Here is a 19,126-nt window from a genome sequence, read left to right on the forward strand (position 1 = left end):
GAAGTGGGTATTGGAGGATGTAGTGTAGAAAACAGTAGTAAGCAGATATAAGGCATGGATGAAAAGCTTACTGGAGCAGATTGCAGATTTGTTCAACCAGCCAGCCCCTACAATCAGGCCACCATGGAAGAGTGTAGCTCATTCTGCTGGTTACATGGATCCTTCACATTGAGATGGATTCCTGTAATGTTCCACTGGTCAAGACAGAAGACAACATGCCAACTCCTAGTACCCCACTCTCTCAGTAGACATGTGTGTTCCCTTCCTCTTGTGTCATACCCCATACTCTCTGTGTTGTCAGCTCTCAACAGTACCATTGGCCTACCTTCCGTTTGCCTCTATTCATCTCATGCCTCCCCATCCCAATGTGTGTACTTCCACCTCTGTTTCTGCTGTACTTTATCTGCCTGCCCCCATCCAGTATTCAAACCCTGTTTCCTACACTGCTTTCCCTTCTACATCTGCCAATTTCTCTTTATAAAGAAAAATGGGGCCCTACTCTCCCCCACAAAACTTTGCCCCCTTACCCCACATCCTGCATACACTATCATTTTGTGTGAACCTTTGCTTGATCTTACCCTTCTTCTTCTTACTTTCATGTATAGTGTTTACTTCCCTTTTATACATCCAACAAGTGTCTATCTGTGTGAGCACTATATCAGTGCAGTTGCAAATACCATGACTACTTAGCTTTGTATAGTACTTGATATAATCATGCTAGGGGGTACATCATAACATATGCAGCTCAGTTGCTGCAAACACTATTTTATACAAAAGTATATCTGTCTGAGCTTATGTTTTCTGCTCTCATGAAATTGCACAATGCAGCATACATCCACTCTATGGACTGTATCTTATTTTTAGTGCATGCCTGTGTCTACCTGTACAGTTTTCCATCATGTATAGGTTCAGTTGCTTAGTTGCTGCTTGGCTGATTTACATGCCTTAAAGAAGAGCTTCTCACATCAGAAGCTCTACATGTTTTCATTTAGATATTCAGTGTAGCTCAGTGCTGCTATACAGTGCTACTTACCTGCATAAAGGCTGAATAGAAATGTAATGCATCTGTTAAGAATTCCAGCCTATATGATACATAAAATAAAGTAAGGAGATTCCATATTTGCATGCTAAGGACTATAAACTGTGATTTTTTTCTTGCATAATATCATTGAAACTTTTCAAGTGAAACAATGCATTTAATAAAATATGCACAAAACCCACCACCATACTCAGTGCTTGGTCTAACAATGTGGAAAAAGCATTGGTCACTTAACTGTCATTGATCTACTACTGATACCATAAGAAATTAAGAAAACAGGACTATAGCATTTTTAATTACTAGTAAAATTTAAAAATTGAAATATAATGTCAAAGTCTGCATATATTTCTATGTATTTAACCATATCTTCAGGAGTTATTGGGGCATTTAGCAATAGCAACTGGCTATGCTTCTGTATTTCACCTGGCTAATTTCTCTCTCCTATTTTCTTATAAGTCTCTTTTTAGCTCCTTTAAGCAGTTAGTCCTTATATCACAGGATTAGAACTGTCTTGTTCATCTTTCTGATAAATTTCTTATTATTTCAGTTATCAATATCTCTATATTATGTTACGCTATATGTTTTCCTGGCTATTTGTTTGTTTAGTAACTTTGTATTGCATTGCTGTTAATTATTCATTATGTCTTCTTCTTTTATTAACTAAATTTTTAATGTACTGGAGCTTTTCTCCTGGGTCTCCACTGAAATCTTGCTACTCACCCAGTCGGACACTACCTGGTCAACAAATGTAAATTAATTAATTCATTAATTCATTAACTACTTTCCTAATGGGTAGTAATAGAACATTTGTTTGCAGTAGAGTTTTAAGGTATCAGTTCTTGTAAATATACTAATAATAATACAGATCATTTAGGTATCTTAATGTAGCTTGTGATTTTCTGCAAACAGATTCAGCCAAATTTGTCTAGATAACTTGATGTTATAAAAGATTATCCACTTCTGTTCTTTGTATCCTGACACTAACTAGTCCTACATAGAAGGCACTATATAAGTGCATTCATGGACTTCTGAGCACTCACAGCCAAACAAATAGTCAGAACATCGACTATTATTTTTAATTTAAAATTAATATTCAGCTTTCTGTACTGAATACTATTTCTTTCCTTTTTGTTTTTTGTTATTGGGGGAGCAGCCAGTACCACACCTTCCTATCCAGCATCAGTTACTGAAGGAGCCCCCACTGGTCAGTTCTTGCCTTTTTTCTGTTTTCCACATTTATTTACAATTGACCCTTATGCCACCCATACCTCCCCTTAATACTATTTGCAAATGGCATGATATAATGCAGATATGGATCGTCCTATAGCAACATCAAGAAACAGTTGAAAGAAGTCTTTTTTCTTAATATATGACCAGCTAGAAACTGTGTATCCTCTTCAAAACTTATCCAAAACCAAATCAATGATGTTTTGCATAAAAAAATAGACACAGTCTTTACAGACTGACATGTACAAAAATACAATTTGCAACCACTAGAAACAACACAGTCCTTCAAAATGTCTAATTTTGTATTGAAAATATTAAAACTAATATTCAAATATGTCTATTCTGGCCATGATTTTTTTTTGCCTCATCAGCAGCAAAGGAAGCTATAGGTAAAGGATCCTTTAAGGCCAATTAGAATATGACCTGATAATAATTACTATGGCCAAAAAACAAGATAAAAAATCCTCTCTGGTTCATAAAACTCGTAATGCGATATAGCAGGATCACATGAGGGTTTTGTGTGATTCCACCCCATTGTTGTCCAACTATCCACCCCTTCTGTAAATAAGACCACCATTGTGAAGGGTGAGAAGTACAGAGAAGGGAAATGTTAATTCATGCATTTCATTTCTAATATTTGTTCAAAGCAGAATGAAATCTTGAATGTCCTTCAGTATGTATGTGTTGATTTGCTTCCCATCTAATATTAGTAAGGATTTGAAAAGTATAAGATTTGTTTGTGAGACAGTCAGCAACCCATGCTGCCAGAAGCAAATTCTCATCAGTTCTTTTCCACAAAACAAGAAATGACAATAGCTATTCCCCACCATTAATTACTTATGGTGATTTATGATAACCAGTGCACAATGGAAAATGCAATACACAGTGTTATACTAAGCATGCTGGTAAGGAAATACAGCAATTACTAGGTGAAGATCCATCAACCAAAACCATAACAAAATATCATGAAATAGTTCCTGTGACACTTTGTGACCAGCATGTTTTTTTTTTTTTGCTTATTTTACTAGTTATTGCTTATTCTACCCATTTAAAGCACTGTTTATTGTCTGCTGCATACTTTTTACTGCATTTTATAGCTATAAACAAATCTGCATGGTTGTACTAAAATTCTCTGCCTTACAGGGCCTGATAAATAAGGTTTTTACTGTCACACTGTTTGTAAAGTTTTTTAGCTAGTTTCACTGTGTGAAAGGTATTAACTGGAAATTTTCTCCACTCGTTAAACATCTGTTTGTTTGTTCTGATTTCCTGCCAATGAGTGTATCATATAACTGATTTGTTTGCAGTTAAAAGCATTCTCTAGAGTCTCCTTGCTCCTTTATCTGTTTAAAACTTTCATTTAGTGGCTCACTGCTGTTTTTCTGCTGTGATAAACATTTCTGTAGTGTTTTCTGCCTAAAATAGTTTCCCACGCTCCTTCCCTATTGGTATCTTGTTCTTATAATTTGTGGCTTTGCAGTTACTGCCCCTACTGTAAATTTGATCTGGGGCACTCTGCCCAGTCTAGTGCCATTAGCTCATTCTACCTAATACATAGAGAACATTTGAGAAGGCCAACCCACTTAGTTTCTTAACCTTGAATTATCTCCTGTTCCTCCTTTCTCCCTTTTCCACTTTACAAAAAAAAAAACACTTTGCTAGTATCTACCATTACTAGAATCTCCTTGTGTTCTGACTGAGTGTGCTTCTCAAACAATCTGAAAATATAGAGCTGATAAGTGTACATTTTGGCACTTTTTAACTGTTCAGAGTACTGCACTGTCTTAATTTTTTCTTGACTGAATTATTTATGTATTTGCTGACATTGTGTTCTGATACTCTAATTGGCTCCATCTTGATTTTTCCTAATTTACTGCCTTCTGCATTTGTTTTTAGTCATTTTTAATTTAATTGGATTTATTTAAACTGTATTTGCTTTAATATTGCTACACACTCAAGTGTGCTAGCTTGCACTGCATTTGAATTGTTTTTACTGCTGTTTTAGCTGCTTTTCTGTAAAAAAATGTCCTAAGCTTGTTTCCTGCCTTCTATGTAACTAATCTAGTCCAAATACAGATTTGCTGTATCCAGGACTGTCTGTAAGCTTCTGAACCCCCCAAACCTTTCTGTGTTGGAGGGAAGCCTTCTAGCTTATCAGTGGGAGTGCTAAGCACTAGGTAGCCTGTATACCATGAGTGGAGTGGTTTCTGGTCCAGAAAATGTAGTTTATTGGCAGTTTGGGCAGGTTTTCCATCCCTTTCAACTTTCTGGTTTAAAAGCCCACATTTGCATTTGTTTCCCTCCTTTCCTGTAACTAGTCTAGTCCAGATACAGATTTGTTGCATCCAGGACTGTTTGTAAGCTTCTGAGTCCCCCAAGCCTTTCTGTATTGGAGGGAAGGCTTCTAGCTTATCAGTGGGAATGGTAAGCACTAGATAGCCTATCTACCACAAGAGGAGTGGTTTTTGGCCAAGAAATTGTAGTTTATTGGCCGTTTGGGCAGTTTTTCCATCCCTTTCAAATTTCTGGTTTAAAATTCTGCATTTGCATGGGTTTGCGCTTGTTTAAGCTCCGCTCAGCGGAGCTGAGCTGAGGTAAACTATTCCTGGTGGCAGAAAGTCTGCTCTTCAGTTTTTCCTTAGATTTTGCTAGTTCTTTCTCTCATGCACTTCAAATAGCCTAATCACTTTGCATTTCAACAGGTTTTTGTAGCAATTATGGTAGCACACCTAAGTGCCATCAGCACTAGTCGTTCCTCACAGAAATAGCTCCAGTACGTAGTAGCCATGACCACCCCTCCTGGCATGATTAAAGGGCAGTTCCCTGTGCTTTTTCCTATTAACCTGGTGCACTTGGGCATTCTGAGGCAGTGCAACGACTACCTCATGTACACAGACAACCCTCTCCACTTACCTCCCAACACTCAGACTTGTGAGAGATGAACTTATATCACAAAATTGGAAGCTATGCACTCTCCAGCCAAGACCGGACTAGCTGGTCAAAAGGAGAAGGTCAACACCTGCACCACACCACATAGAACACATCCCTCCAGAACATTCACTATCACAGCTCTCACATAAAAACACAAAACACACACACCCACCTTTGTGGAGGCTCTCAATAGAAATCTATCCAAACAGCAGAGACATCCAAGACAGAAATGCACTTGACCACCACAACACAGCACAAACCACAGGACACATAGCTCACCTCCACAGTGTGCCCCTCAACCTAAGCCCCTAAGGCTAAAAACCCTGCCTGATACACTAATCATAGTTGACTCAATAGTGAGGCATACAGATGTCCCACGCATTAGGTTGAATAAGGAGAAGGTAACAGTCAGCTGATTAATCAGGTGCCAGAATATGACACATAACACATGCACTCAGGTCACTCCATAACAAGTACAAGCATGACTCTGTCATTGTCCATGTGGGTGTGATTGACCTCAGATGCACCTCCCTGGACTACATGAAAAGAGACATGGTGGAGCTCTCGGATTATGTGGCCCTAGCAGGTATGACACAAGCCCTGAACAGTATCCTACCATCACCCAGAATGATACCACAGTACAAACAAAAAATGATTGACTTCAACAATTGGCTAAGTTTCTGGTGTCATTCTAAGAGGATCCAGTATCTGTCTGTTTGGGATGACATGATTGACAGACCTCGATGCTTTGCCAGAGATGGCCTGCATCTGTCACCACTGGGTTTCCGGGTTCTGGCTAATGCTCTTGCCAGCTCTCTAGTGCCTTTTTTAGGCGGTGTTCCAAAGACCAAATTACCACCATAACAGCTATAAATAAATTCAATATGAGGGTCATGCTGCTCACCGCTAGAAGTCTAAATCTCAAGATGCACTCGCTTAAAGCACTCCTCAAAATGGAGAATGTCGACATTTGTGCTGTAACGGAGACCTGGTTTAAACAAGCAGAAATCACCCCTGCACTACCAGGCTATAACTCATTCCACAGCTTTCAGCCACAAAACATGGCCTGAAGCTCCAATGGCGGTGTTGTCTTCATATTCATAAAGGATATGCACACCTCCAGACTAGAAGCCCAGCATAACGCATCTGACATACTTCAGGTGCAACTAACATTGGGTAAGACAGCAATCCAGTTCATAGCCTGCTGTAGGTCCCCAACCATGTCCCTAGACTCTCACTCCACATTCTTAAGCACCCTGGAAATCTATCAAAGGCCAACCCAACATTCTCTTACTAGGAGACTTCAACTATCCTTCCATCAACTGGGAAAACTACTCAAGCACCAATACACTGGCCCAACGATTCCTGGAATTCATCAATTCCAGTGCCCTGGACCAGCTCATTCTGACCCCCACTAGAGGAAGCAACATCCTTGACCTGGTTATTAACAACATGGGTGAGCATTGTTCTACACCAATACTCAATCCCTCCCTGGTCAGATCCGACCATAAACTAATCATCATGGAAATCCACATCTCACCCACACCCTCCTCAAAGGTAACCACCTTGAAAAACTTCTCCAAAGCTGACTTTGGACTCCTTAAAACAAAGGTGGCTAACTTCACGGCACCCATGCCAATGGAAAATAACTGCATGACTGACAAATCACACACCAATGCATTGTACAAACATGTACACAAATGCATGGAACTAGCCATACCCAACAGAATCAAAACACTTGCCTCCAAAAAAAGGAAGCCAGTCTGGTGGTCCCCTGCCATTAATAAACTCAGAAGGAGGAAACTGTTGCAGAAAAAGGTGAAGTCTCAAGACTGAAAAAACTCCCTTATTAGCCTCAAGAAAACTTGAGATCCCTCATCAAATCATCTAAAGCCAGCTATGAAGGCAAAATTGTGGCAGACACTAAAAACAAGCACAAAGCCTTCTATAGCTATATCAAGAACCTTGATGACAATTCCCAGATTTACTCTGAGATACTGCACAATGGTACCTCCTATACTCAGCCAACAGATATTGCCAACATACTGGCCGACAGATTCAGTGCCAACTGTACCCCTATCTTCCCCCCAAAAGGACCAATCACAATACCAGTAGAATGCCAGGCACCCAGCATTACTGCATCACAGGTTAAAGCTGCATTGTCCAAGGCCAAGAGTACAGTTTCCATGGGACCCAATAATATCCCTGGCTGTGTTCTACATGAACTACAAAGCTAACTGGCACCACATCTGTCTGCCATTTTCAGTCACAACCTCACCTCAAGCTTTGTCCCTACCAAATGGTGCACTGCTACAGTCATCCCTCTCCATAAAGGTAGAGTGACTACAGACCCTGGGAATTATTGCGCCATTAGCCTGATGAGTCTGATATGTAAAGCTATGGAGCACATCATCATGGACTTGATTAATAAAGATATAGGAAATCTCCCAACTCTAGACCCCACACAATTTGGCTTTGTAAAAGGGAGATCATGCCTGCTCAACCTGGTTGACTTCTTTGAGTCAGTCACCAGGGCTGTAGATGAAAGTAAGACAGTGCATACAGCCTACCTCAATCTGGCCAGGGCCTTTGCTACCATTTCTCACTCAGGAATTATTGATAAACTCACCAAGCTGGGCATCACCCCCTATATCACTAGGTGGGTTGCAAATTGACTCACAGATAGAACACACAGTGAGAAAGTAGCAGACTCCAAGTCACACTGCCAACCAGTCATGAGTGGAGTCTTACAGGGGATCAGTCCTGGGGCCTCTCCTGTTCAGCAGCATCTACTTCACAGAAGTCCAGGCCAATACAAAGGGACTCTGGCTGAGCAAGTTCGCAGACTACTGCAAGCTGTGAACCATTATTAACTCCCCAAGTGATGCAGACATCCTACAGAAAGGCGTCATTGAGACCAATAACTGGTGTCGAAACCATGGCCTTAAGCTTAATGCCAAAAAATGCGTTGTCATCCCCTTTGGTAAAAACTCAGTTCCCACTAATTACCACATCGATGGGAGCCCACTGAATACTGAAGGTGTTATAAGAGATCTGGGGATGCAGGTTGACAGCAACCTCTGCTTCGACCACCACATTGTCACTGTGGTCAGAAAGTCCTTCTATGTGGCACATCTCATTACCAAGGGTTTTGCATCCAGGAAGAAAGAGGTCATTGTCTCTCTGTCTCTGCTCTTCCCTTATTAGACCAATCATCAAGTATAATGCCCCATTTGACATGTACCTCACTAGACACCTGCAGCAGCTAGAGAGGCCACAGAAGTACCTCACAAAGAGGGTCCTAGGCGTTAAACACATGTCTTACATGGACAGACTCAAAAGGCTCCAGCTATTGTCTATCTTATATCACCTACTTAGAGGTAATCTCTGCTTGACTTACAAAGCCATGACTGACCCAGTTCTGTTAGAAATGCTACATATAAAGAAATCCCAATCCCTCTGCATCACACGCTCCAGGGACCTCATCCTCATTACCACAATCAACAGAACATGCTGGAGGGTCAGGTTCCTCACCCAGAGGTGGCCCATGCTCTGGAATAGGCCCCCCATATGTGTCAAGCAGAGCACCTCGCTGACCCTCTTCAAGAGAAACCTTGATGACTGGATGCGTAATAGAAAGTTCATCCTGGGAATCACTCAAGTGGCTCTACTTGATAGAGGCACTGGGAACTAACGTCAGACCGCATGATGCCAGGGCACTTCTATGAGCTAGGCTTGTAAAGACTCCAGGGCCATTAGCCTAGTACACACCTATGAACCTATGAACATGCTGAACTTGGTAATGTCACCATCAGCCAACACTATACATATAGCATTACTATTCAGCATACAGCTGATATGCTAGAAAAAATGTTCTTCTTATCAACTATCCTACTTATAGGATAGGGTAGTCTTAAATGTGTATTAATCTACACATAGGTATTTACTAGGATTGCATTCCATGGGACAATTGAGGAGTTTAGCTCAAATTTCCAGCTCCCCCAAAGCACTAATTAAGTGAATTTTTAAGGTCACAGAGTAAGCAAATAAGGGTGGAGAAAATCAAACCTTGTACAACAGGAAGTACTGCTCATAGCCTTAAACCTCTGTTCCAAATGCCAGGATGTTGAAAACAATCTGAAAGTATAATTGTATTTTTTATCTATCAGTGTTTCATTAGAGATATTACTAACATTTAAATTTCCGCTTGAAAGGTGTAAATTGTCTAATTCATCAGAGTTTTGTATAAGTAGCTAAGTTTTAATTTGGAAAGTCCTTTAGTTGAGAAGCCCAGTAATTTCCTTGATGGCTTTTTTTCCATACAAAGTAAGTACCAGCATCAAAAGTCAAGACTTAGAAAATGCTTGTGCCTCTAAGAGCCAAATCACTGAATCTGTAGTCTGAAGAGAATGCTGACGGCAGTATGCTGAGATTCATACAGGTGTAGGGTATGTTAACAGAAAAAAATCCAAGGTATTAAGACTTCTTGTCAGGTAGTATGCAATTCTCCAAATAATTTATATTAAAAAATCTAAAAATATATATATATATAGCTTGTATATATTCTTAGAAGACAGTTTAAACCAGCCACTGGAGATGTAAATAAAATCTATTATAATTAAAATGTTGCTATTTGTATGTGGTGCTCAACTTCTTCTAGAAACTTGTTATGCTATCTGGACTTCATTCTGAGGGTTTTGCACCAACCTGTTCTGTAGAACTGTGGTATTAGCAATAACTTCAACATGTATAGATGTCCTATGTTTATATGTCAAAATTTAGGCCATAGTCAAGTGTCGACACACAGACACTCCCCTGTCTCATTCAGATTTCTTTCTTCATCAATATAGAAATAGTCCAGACACACTATCATTCATACAAGTTTACGTAATAACACCAATTATAATTCTGTCTGAGAATTAAAAAAGTAGTGGTTAAGCTAATCTTTTGATTAGGTTCCTGACACTTAGAAGCCTTCTTCTGTCCCTAATTTTCTAAAATATTTTAATTTTACCTCATATTTTCATGGTTAATATTGTTCATCGTGTCTCTACATTATAAAACAGATGTGATCCATCATCTGCATAACATGAAGAATTATTATTTGTTCACAACTGAAGATCTTAATCAGTTATTCCATGTTTGGAACCAATTATTTCTTGTTTTTTGTTTTGTTTTCTTTTGTGGTAATAGTGCAGTTGTTGGTGATATGTATCTCACAAAGGGCATGTTTCTACTATCTCTCCACAATTAAGTTGAACACAATAGCCATTCTTACCTTCATGTTACTGAGTTTTGACTTTCTTATGTAATTTATCCCCGGATCTTCCAAGATCTGTTTAATTCTATTAGAAATATTTCTAGTCCCAGTGAGGCATCTGACAGTGAATATTTGAACATACATTCTAGGAAAGACCTGATCCATCTTCCCAACTACTGTATCCCTGACAACCTGTCTCTTACCCCATTTTATGTACAACACTATAGAGGAGTAGACCTTTACCCTCTTTATCATCATTATTTTCATAATCATAATTTTTTAAACCCCTTGCCCTGAAAAGAATCAAGCTGGTAGATTAAACTTCCCTACTCTACAGTAGTGTCCAGTTCATCCTGTGGGGTCCCTTATCATCACAGTCCAGTACAGTGAAAGCAGTATTGTTACCACTGCACGACTTCATTCTTCCATCTCATAATCTCCACTTTTCTCTCTAATGGACAGGACCACAAGATATCTAACACCATTTACCTATTGTAGCGTCTCCTTCATGACCTGAAAAGAGCAGTTTAGCCTTTTCTGGGAGAACCATAACATCTCATTTAGAAGTATTGCATTTCTTCTCATCTATTTCACACTCAGTAATTAATCACTCTAGTGTATACTGAAGAGTGCAGTCACTTAAAGCTAATAGCAAATGGCAATTATCATGTCCCCAAAGCAGATAATCTCCAACATGCATCTTGAAAGCCTGTCATGAAAACCAAAACCAGGGAAAGATGAGACATTGTTGATAGAGTGCTAAACCCATCTTGAAAACATTTCATTTAACTTCAGGAATGCAGTCACAGCTCTTAAAGTTTAGCAACCAAATGGCACTCAGCAGCTGTCTTAGAACCCCATACGGTTGCAGTTCCTTCCACAGTACATTCTGGAATATGCAACCACATGCCTTTTCCAAGTCAACAAAGTACATTTAGGATGAGATGGGTGAACTCCTATGGAATCTGCATTATTTGCACAAGAACAAAGAGCTAGCTAATTTACTATTCCATAGTCTAAACAGAACTTATGTGAATACTGCACTATGGAAGTAGACTTATTTATAGTTATTCATTAGGCAAAATGTCTTTGGAAAGAAGTATTTCTTCCATGCTGTGATACATGTACATTTCTGGGTAACTACATATTCCTGACCAGCTTCCCCAGAATTTTTAATACAACATTATACAGCATTCTGTTTACTAAGTGCTTTGTGTGCAGGTAGTTTTTCATTTATGATAGGTATAAAAGATATTATACAACAACCCCCCCATTAATATTCCAAAACGTGCACGCTGATTGGTCAGCGTGTACGTTGTAAATCAGAGTTATAGTAATGGAAAAAGGTCCGGCCACCCGGACTTTTTCCATTAAGTTTTTTTTTTTTTTTTTTGTACAGCAATGGAGAACGCAAGATCTCCGTTGCTTGTTACAACCTGTCTCGCCATGTTAAACAAGTTTAACATAGTGAGACAGCTTTTAAAAAAAGCAACGGAGCATCTCCGTTGCTTTTTTTAAAGTTGTCTCACTATGTTAAACCCATTTAACATAGCGAGACACTTTAAAAAGCAACAGAGATCTTGCTTTCTCCGTTGCTTTTTTCAAAATTGTCTCGCTATGTTAAATGGGTTTAACCTAGCAAGACAGCTTTAAAAAAAGCAACGGAGATTCTCCATTGCTTTTTTTAAAGCTGTCTCGCTACGTTAAACTCGTTTAACGTAGCGAGACAGGCTGTAAAAAGCAATGGAGATCTTGCTTTCTCCATTGCTTTTGCCTACAGCTCTGATGTACTGAGTAAATGTACGCATGCACAGTGCATCAGAACTGCCGCAGAATACCCAGACAGCTGCACAAGGGCAGCAAGGAGGCATTATACAATGCCATTATTTAAGAAAAGTAATTATTTTTTTTCTTAAATAATGTCATTGTATAATAGCAATAACCCACTTCTGTGTGTGGGTAATGCTGGATTTACCCACGGTTGGCTTTGTTTGGTCATTCGGGCTTCGCCCTCGTGACCAAACCACACCAACCATGGGTAAATCCAGCATTACCCACACCCAGGAGTGGGTTATTGCTATAATAGCCCATGCTTTTGTTTTTTCCTCTGCCAGCTCTGCAACATTAAGATATTGCCACAGAAACAGCCTTTTATCTGTCAAAAGGGGATTCTTGCTCAACCTGATACAGTAACCACACTGTCTTATATAATCATCATCAATCACCCACTAACAATATATCTGCATATGTCCTCCATGATGTTTATGCAAGTATATTAATCACTGAGGCATATTAACCTAATTTTATGTTAACAGAGAGTAGCTCTGAAAATATAAGCCCGTGAGGGGTAAATCAGCAAATGAACCAGGTAAGCCACACCCTGAAAAGACAAACGCACACACGTATCACCAGTTGTTACAAGAAAATATTATAAATGCTTCTTGGTTCAAAATATTTGCTCTCTAGTTTGCTTGTAATTAAGTTTTATATTGAGGAAAGCAGTTAAGCAGTGTTGTGCTGATACAATGCATAGAACAGTAACAGGGACAAAAAGGAAAAGACTAAATTGGCAATGACATCTGGGATGCATACATTAAATAAAAGCCACATAAAGGAAGAAGTACTGATTTCAATTGTGCCTGTCTCGGTTTGACATTTTCCTCTCATGCAGCTCTGATGTCCATCTGTTTATGAATGAGAAGAACAGCAGTCTTCCCAAAGCGTTCTTGGAAACCATATACCTTCCATCAGCTTCACTGCTTACTTAATCCTTATCTCAACACCTTCTGTACTCCTATACCGCCATTTTGTCTATTACACTTTTTATACTATATGCTATTTTCCTCAATAAAAGCATCGCTGTATATATTTCTGAATTCAAATTACTTCTTAACTTAACTCCACTATTACTGTTCATTGGATGAGTGGGTCCCTGTTGGAAATACAACAGCCATAATTTTGAATCCAACAACCCTGAAAAATAATGCATGCCTTGGAAGAAATACAGTGAATGTTAGGACTCACTGTAATACCATTAATGCATTTTTGCAGAGGAAACTGCATCCCTAATATAGCTGATCAAGCCCCAATACCACTGGCACTTATGTTTACTAGTTCTAAGATCACAGCACGTTAAATAACAGGAATACTCCAAGATGCCTCAACCTCAATCTAGTATCTGTTGCCTTTATTCATACTTACAGTCTATTGTTATGGTTCTTAATGTATCAAAAGGCACTCTGATTAATTGTGAATGCACATTTTTGTAATTCTAGCTATCTACTATGCCACTAATCCACTTGTTTTCTCTGTATTGCTAAAGTAGTACTTACTGCAACTTCTACCAGTGGGTCTTCCATATATAACTCTTCCTTCCTCAGTTACAGTTTTCTATAGATTGATTTCCTTTACAGGGTCCAGTCTGCATCCCCAAATCATCATACAACTTAAACTATATTGTCTATTATCTAATCTTGCAGATATGGGATACACTCTGCTCAAAGATAAATTTCAGTGTTATATACTTTTTTTGCACTCTCCACTTTCATTCTTATACTCTCCTAAATGACTTCTCATTTACTCATTATCTTCTTGACCTCCCCTATAATCTTTTCAATTATAATATTCCCCTTAATTAACACCCAGCCATACACCCAACATGTTATGCCTTTCTTCTACTTCTTTCTGTCAAATATCCAAATCTCCAGAAATGTTTTCTTTCCATAACTTATGACTAAAATATTTTTGCACATTTAGACTATTTCTGTATAATAATTGAATTGAAGAAAGTTTTTTTTCCAAATGTAACCCTTCTAGATCCAAAAAAAGAAAGGAAGGAAGAAAAAAAGAAAGAAAGAAAATCATCCTTCAGTTATCCCTAATTCCAGATACATACTCTTTTCTTGACTTATGCATACAATATTTTTGTGTACTTATATTATTTCGATAATGCTCTTTCACATGTAATCCTTTATGAGAAAAAATATCACTATATCACTATCTATCACATTTCAAAATTAACTAGACTAATGGCCCTGAATTCTCCCGTTTCCTCTATAATACATTCACTTGCAAGGAAATTGTGTAGGGCACAGCCCTGTGTCAATTCACTCTTTGGTTTTATTTTATTTCCAATGAACCCATTAAGCACTGGATACAAATTCCCATTCAACACTAGTTTTTTTTTTTAGTGGGACATATTTAAACTTTTGAATCCTTCAACTTCTTAACATATCTATAATGCATCCATAGTTAACCTTATAAAGTCCCAAACACCCCATATTAACCACTTCCTCACTCTGCTGTATAGATCAGCCTGCAACTCTTCAATGCAGGGCTTCATGAATCACCAATTCAGCTGTTACACATGCCCAGACTATACTTATTATCAACATGTAATCACAGCTCAGCATTGACAGTGGCCTCTCATTCTTTACTAGCATCTCACCTCTTTTTCTAATCAAAATCATATCAAAAATATATACAAAAATGATATTCTCCTTCCCTAGCAAGCAGATCACAAAAATACAGTTAGCGTATTAGCTTTCAGCCGTACATTTGAAATGGAACTTGAGCCTATCCGGGTGTTTTCATTATCCCTACATATAGCACTAGGAGCTCACCTTTAGTTACCTGTGCAGCCTTTTGCCTTTATATTTTATTGTTATTTGCATTCTTCCTTCACCTCATTAGTCCATCATCCTTTACTGATATTCCCATTCTTTCCTTGTCTCTGATCTTAGACTTTACTTCACTTTCCACCACTGATCATCTATAAAGTGACTGTCCTACCATGTTTGTAATATTCTCAGTCACTATACATTTTCCTTTCCTCTGCAATACCCCAAATATTATATTTCTTTTTATTTGCTTGTAATTATTTCACATTTATTCTGTTGCAAATTTTCAAACATGTAAGTTCTTCATTTTATTCAATAATATAAATGCCAGTCACTCATCTTGTCCCTTATCTCTTCTTTTGTTATTTTTCCACATTGTCTAACTGCTACATCTCCCTCCATTGCTTCAAACTTATAAAATCAACCCATACTTTCTCTTAACTTTTTTCTTTTGATATACCCACAGAACCCTGTTTTATATCTAACAGTGAGCATTCTGCAACGTCACCCCTTACTGCAACTTTCCTTATAATGTTCTAACTCTTTTTTTTTTCATCCAATCCATATCTTTCAAAAGGCTTGCTGAAAAATGATTCAGTCTAGGTCTCCTCATACTCCTTCTGTTATCAAAGCGTCTGCAATCCTTCTATTATCTCTTGACCCTACATTTCCATCTCCAACTCCACCATTTAATATTCTTAAAATGCTGACTAAAACTGTATCATATATAAGCAAGTTTCATTCTCCTGCTCTATAGACAAACTCTTCTTTGACCCTTTGGATGTCAATCAGAACCATTCTGTACATTAACTTTTAACTCTTTTTTTATATTTCCTTTACCATGCGTTTGTAAATAATAATAGTATTCCAGTTTCCTATCACAAAAAATGTAAGTGACAAGGTGAGTCTTGAACTCATGCAATTATTTTCTTTTCTATTTCAAATTCTGAAGGAAATAAATATTTACCAGAGATGCACTTTTACTTTAGAGAAAAATATATAATAATCAACTTGTTTAACATGTCTATACATCATCAAAACATGTTGCTATTTCCTTGAAAATGTGTTTCCCTCTTCTCAGCAGCAAAAAATAATATCTATATACAAGTACATTTTTTTTTAATTTAAAAAAAATCAATTCAAGATAAATAATTAATAACTTTATTAATATCCTTCATACTATTGTCCCACAGGATGAAAATACTATCCACAAACCTTTTATAGAAAAGTACACAAGTTGAGAATTCATTGTCAGTATTAATCACAAACTCTTTTTCCCAGGTAGCCAACAGAATATTGGCATATGTATTAGCTATTGGTGTCCCCATGGCTATCCCTATCTACTGTAGATAACAGACATCTTGAAATAAGTGCTAATCATTACATAAAACAACTGATGATTCACAAATTGTATTAATTCCCATATTTGACATGTTAGTATGTTCTGTTAAATCATTCCTCACATAATCTAGATCAACATCATTAGGAATCACAGTAATAACAAGAATTATTTCATAAAACTGTGAGAAGTATGATAAACCTACTGTTGTTTCAAGATATAAAGAAATTGTGTTATCCACCCCCTTTGAAGAAACAATGGGTCTCATAGGAAGTTTCAGTTTATCTTCATGAACCTTTAGTAAACTATAATATATAGGTATTATGGGATATGATATATGTATCCTTATCTTTTAACAATTCAGAAATAGCATTGCAATAAAATGTTCAATTCATCATAGCCACAACTCCATCCTTGTCTGCACATTTGGATGACCGTATCCTTATTATTAAGGAAAAATAACCAGTTGCAGATTTTTCAGTGGTGGACAGGTTAGAAAAGATCTTACCATTAAATATATTTTTTGTAAATAGAGAATATATATCATTTTCACAGGTGCTCTGAAATACCTGTACTACTTTGTTACTTACAGTGATGAAAGTGCTTGTTTTTTTAAAATTAGATTGCACTTGCTGCATAATTTCAGGAAAAAAACTATTTCAAATTAAGCTGACAAGTGAAGATTCTCAGTTCAGTAAGACAGAACTGTGTCCATTGTCTGCTGGTATGAATATCATACCTTTACTAAGTATAGAAAATTAAATCTCAAAAAGACAGTGTTGTAAAATACTCCAAACAATACAGTTAGAGTCTCATTCTCCATTCTGAATGGTTCCATGTTGTAGGGCCTTAATAGCTTCTTCCATTTCCTCACTCTCTTTCATTGTTTCTGATTCTGTTTCTGTTCCTCTGTTGTCACATTGGCAAGGGCACATCTTTCAATAAAGGGGAACTCCACGAGATCTAAAGTTGTTATAATATTTGCATCCTCTGTTTACATGGAATTTAAAGTTTCATTAACTACTTCTGTTTCCATTTCCAGTTATTATAACATACATGACCCTCCCTCTTTCAAAGATCTGTTTTCATTAGAATATTCAGTTGTCAGCCAAGAAGACATTGTCCTTTTTAAAATCATCCATGTACCTCTTTAACTTATATCTCCTGGTACCTATTAACAGCTGTTTATAGGTTAAAATGTGTTCTATTATGGCATCATATTCAGTCTAACTGGCTTGAAATTGATCATGTGTTATAACAGAGGTCTACAATCCCCCAATTTCACATTTCAAATTGTCTTCAACAAGTTCAGAATACTTATTCATGAGGCACATGAATCCCTTGTTGATTTTTAGATTAAGTAATTGCAATTTACATAATAATTCCAGATGAGATATCCCATATGTATGCATCTTTTATAACTGAAGACCACAAGGAATCATATTTATACTGATAGGAATATCAGAATAAATTTCTGCCATTATAATCATTTAAACAGCTGTACTGTAGTTTCCAGTGTTTTTATCTTACTAGCAAGGTCCAAGTCACCACATATAATAACAGACAGTTCAGTAATTCATAGCAATGGATTATCCTTTGCAAAATGAAGATGTATGAAACATTGTTTTCTTGAATCAGTCTGTATAGTCTTTTGAGGAAACAAAGAGACTGAAGGGTTATTAGTAAAAGTCCCCTCCATGTACCATGAGCACTATCCAAATAAAAAACAAGCACCAAACTAGATGTTCCAAGCTGATAAAGACAGGCACTGTTCAAAAATCTAAAACAAGAATGCAAGCCACCAGTTCGAGTCATCAGGGAAAGTTAATAAATGCAATATATACAAGCTCCCATAGCCGGCTTTCGCATAAATGTTTACTTAGGTATACATCAATTAAAACAAGCTTTAGTATTAACAAAGCATGGAGGAAAAGAGAATCAGATTGATATACAGTTCAGTATATGAGGGTAACATGGTAACAAGTGTTTTGCTTACTTATAATAGACATAAACATTACATAAAAGGATTATACAGAAATATTGGCATACACTGAATTTTCTCAATCTCAAACTCACCAATGAATGGAGCTGTGGGCAGCAGCACAGACTACATGGTGCCCTAAAGGGGGAAGAGTTGTGCAGACCAACCACTTTGGGCCTCTACTGTGGTGCACAGTATACTCAAGATAGGAGAACATGGATCACAGATGGCATGCCATGGCAGGGCTAGCCACTTGATGGTGTAAAATATGTCTCTAAATGATTAGGTCATGTTGACTAATGTCACCAAAAATGGGCATGGGTAGTTACCAGTGATAAGTGGGTTGAGGACCTGGCCTACTCTGACCAACACCAGGGACCCCTGCTAACAGTGGGAGGGGTATATATGCCCCTACTGACCAGTGTGTGCCTGCTATAAAGCCCAGCAGCCCTGGGCCAATAAGCTACTGAATGGTCATTGTCTAGTTGCCCAGCCTGGGTTACCTGAGATAGCTCTGTTGAGCAAAAGCTGGACGTAAAACAAAGCAATCTGCCAAACATGAACTGAGAATTGCTACACTTAATGTAGGTTCACTGACAGGATACAGCTTGGAAGTGGATGACATGATGATACAGAGGAGGCTGGACATCCTATATAGCCAAGAGATTATATGGAAGGGCAGTGCAGCAAAGCCACTTGACTTGGGATCCAGACTCTACTACTCAGGTAG

The sequence above is a fragment of the Protopterus annectens genome, chromosome 5.part0 (genome assembly GCF_019279795.1).
Source record: "Protopterus annectens isolate FY-2018-M chromosome 5.part0, PAN1.0, whole genome shotgun sequence".
Taxonomy (NCBI): Eukaryota; Metazoa; Chordata; order Ceratodontiformes; family Protopteridae; genus Protopterus; species Protopterus annectens.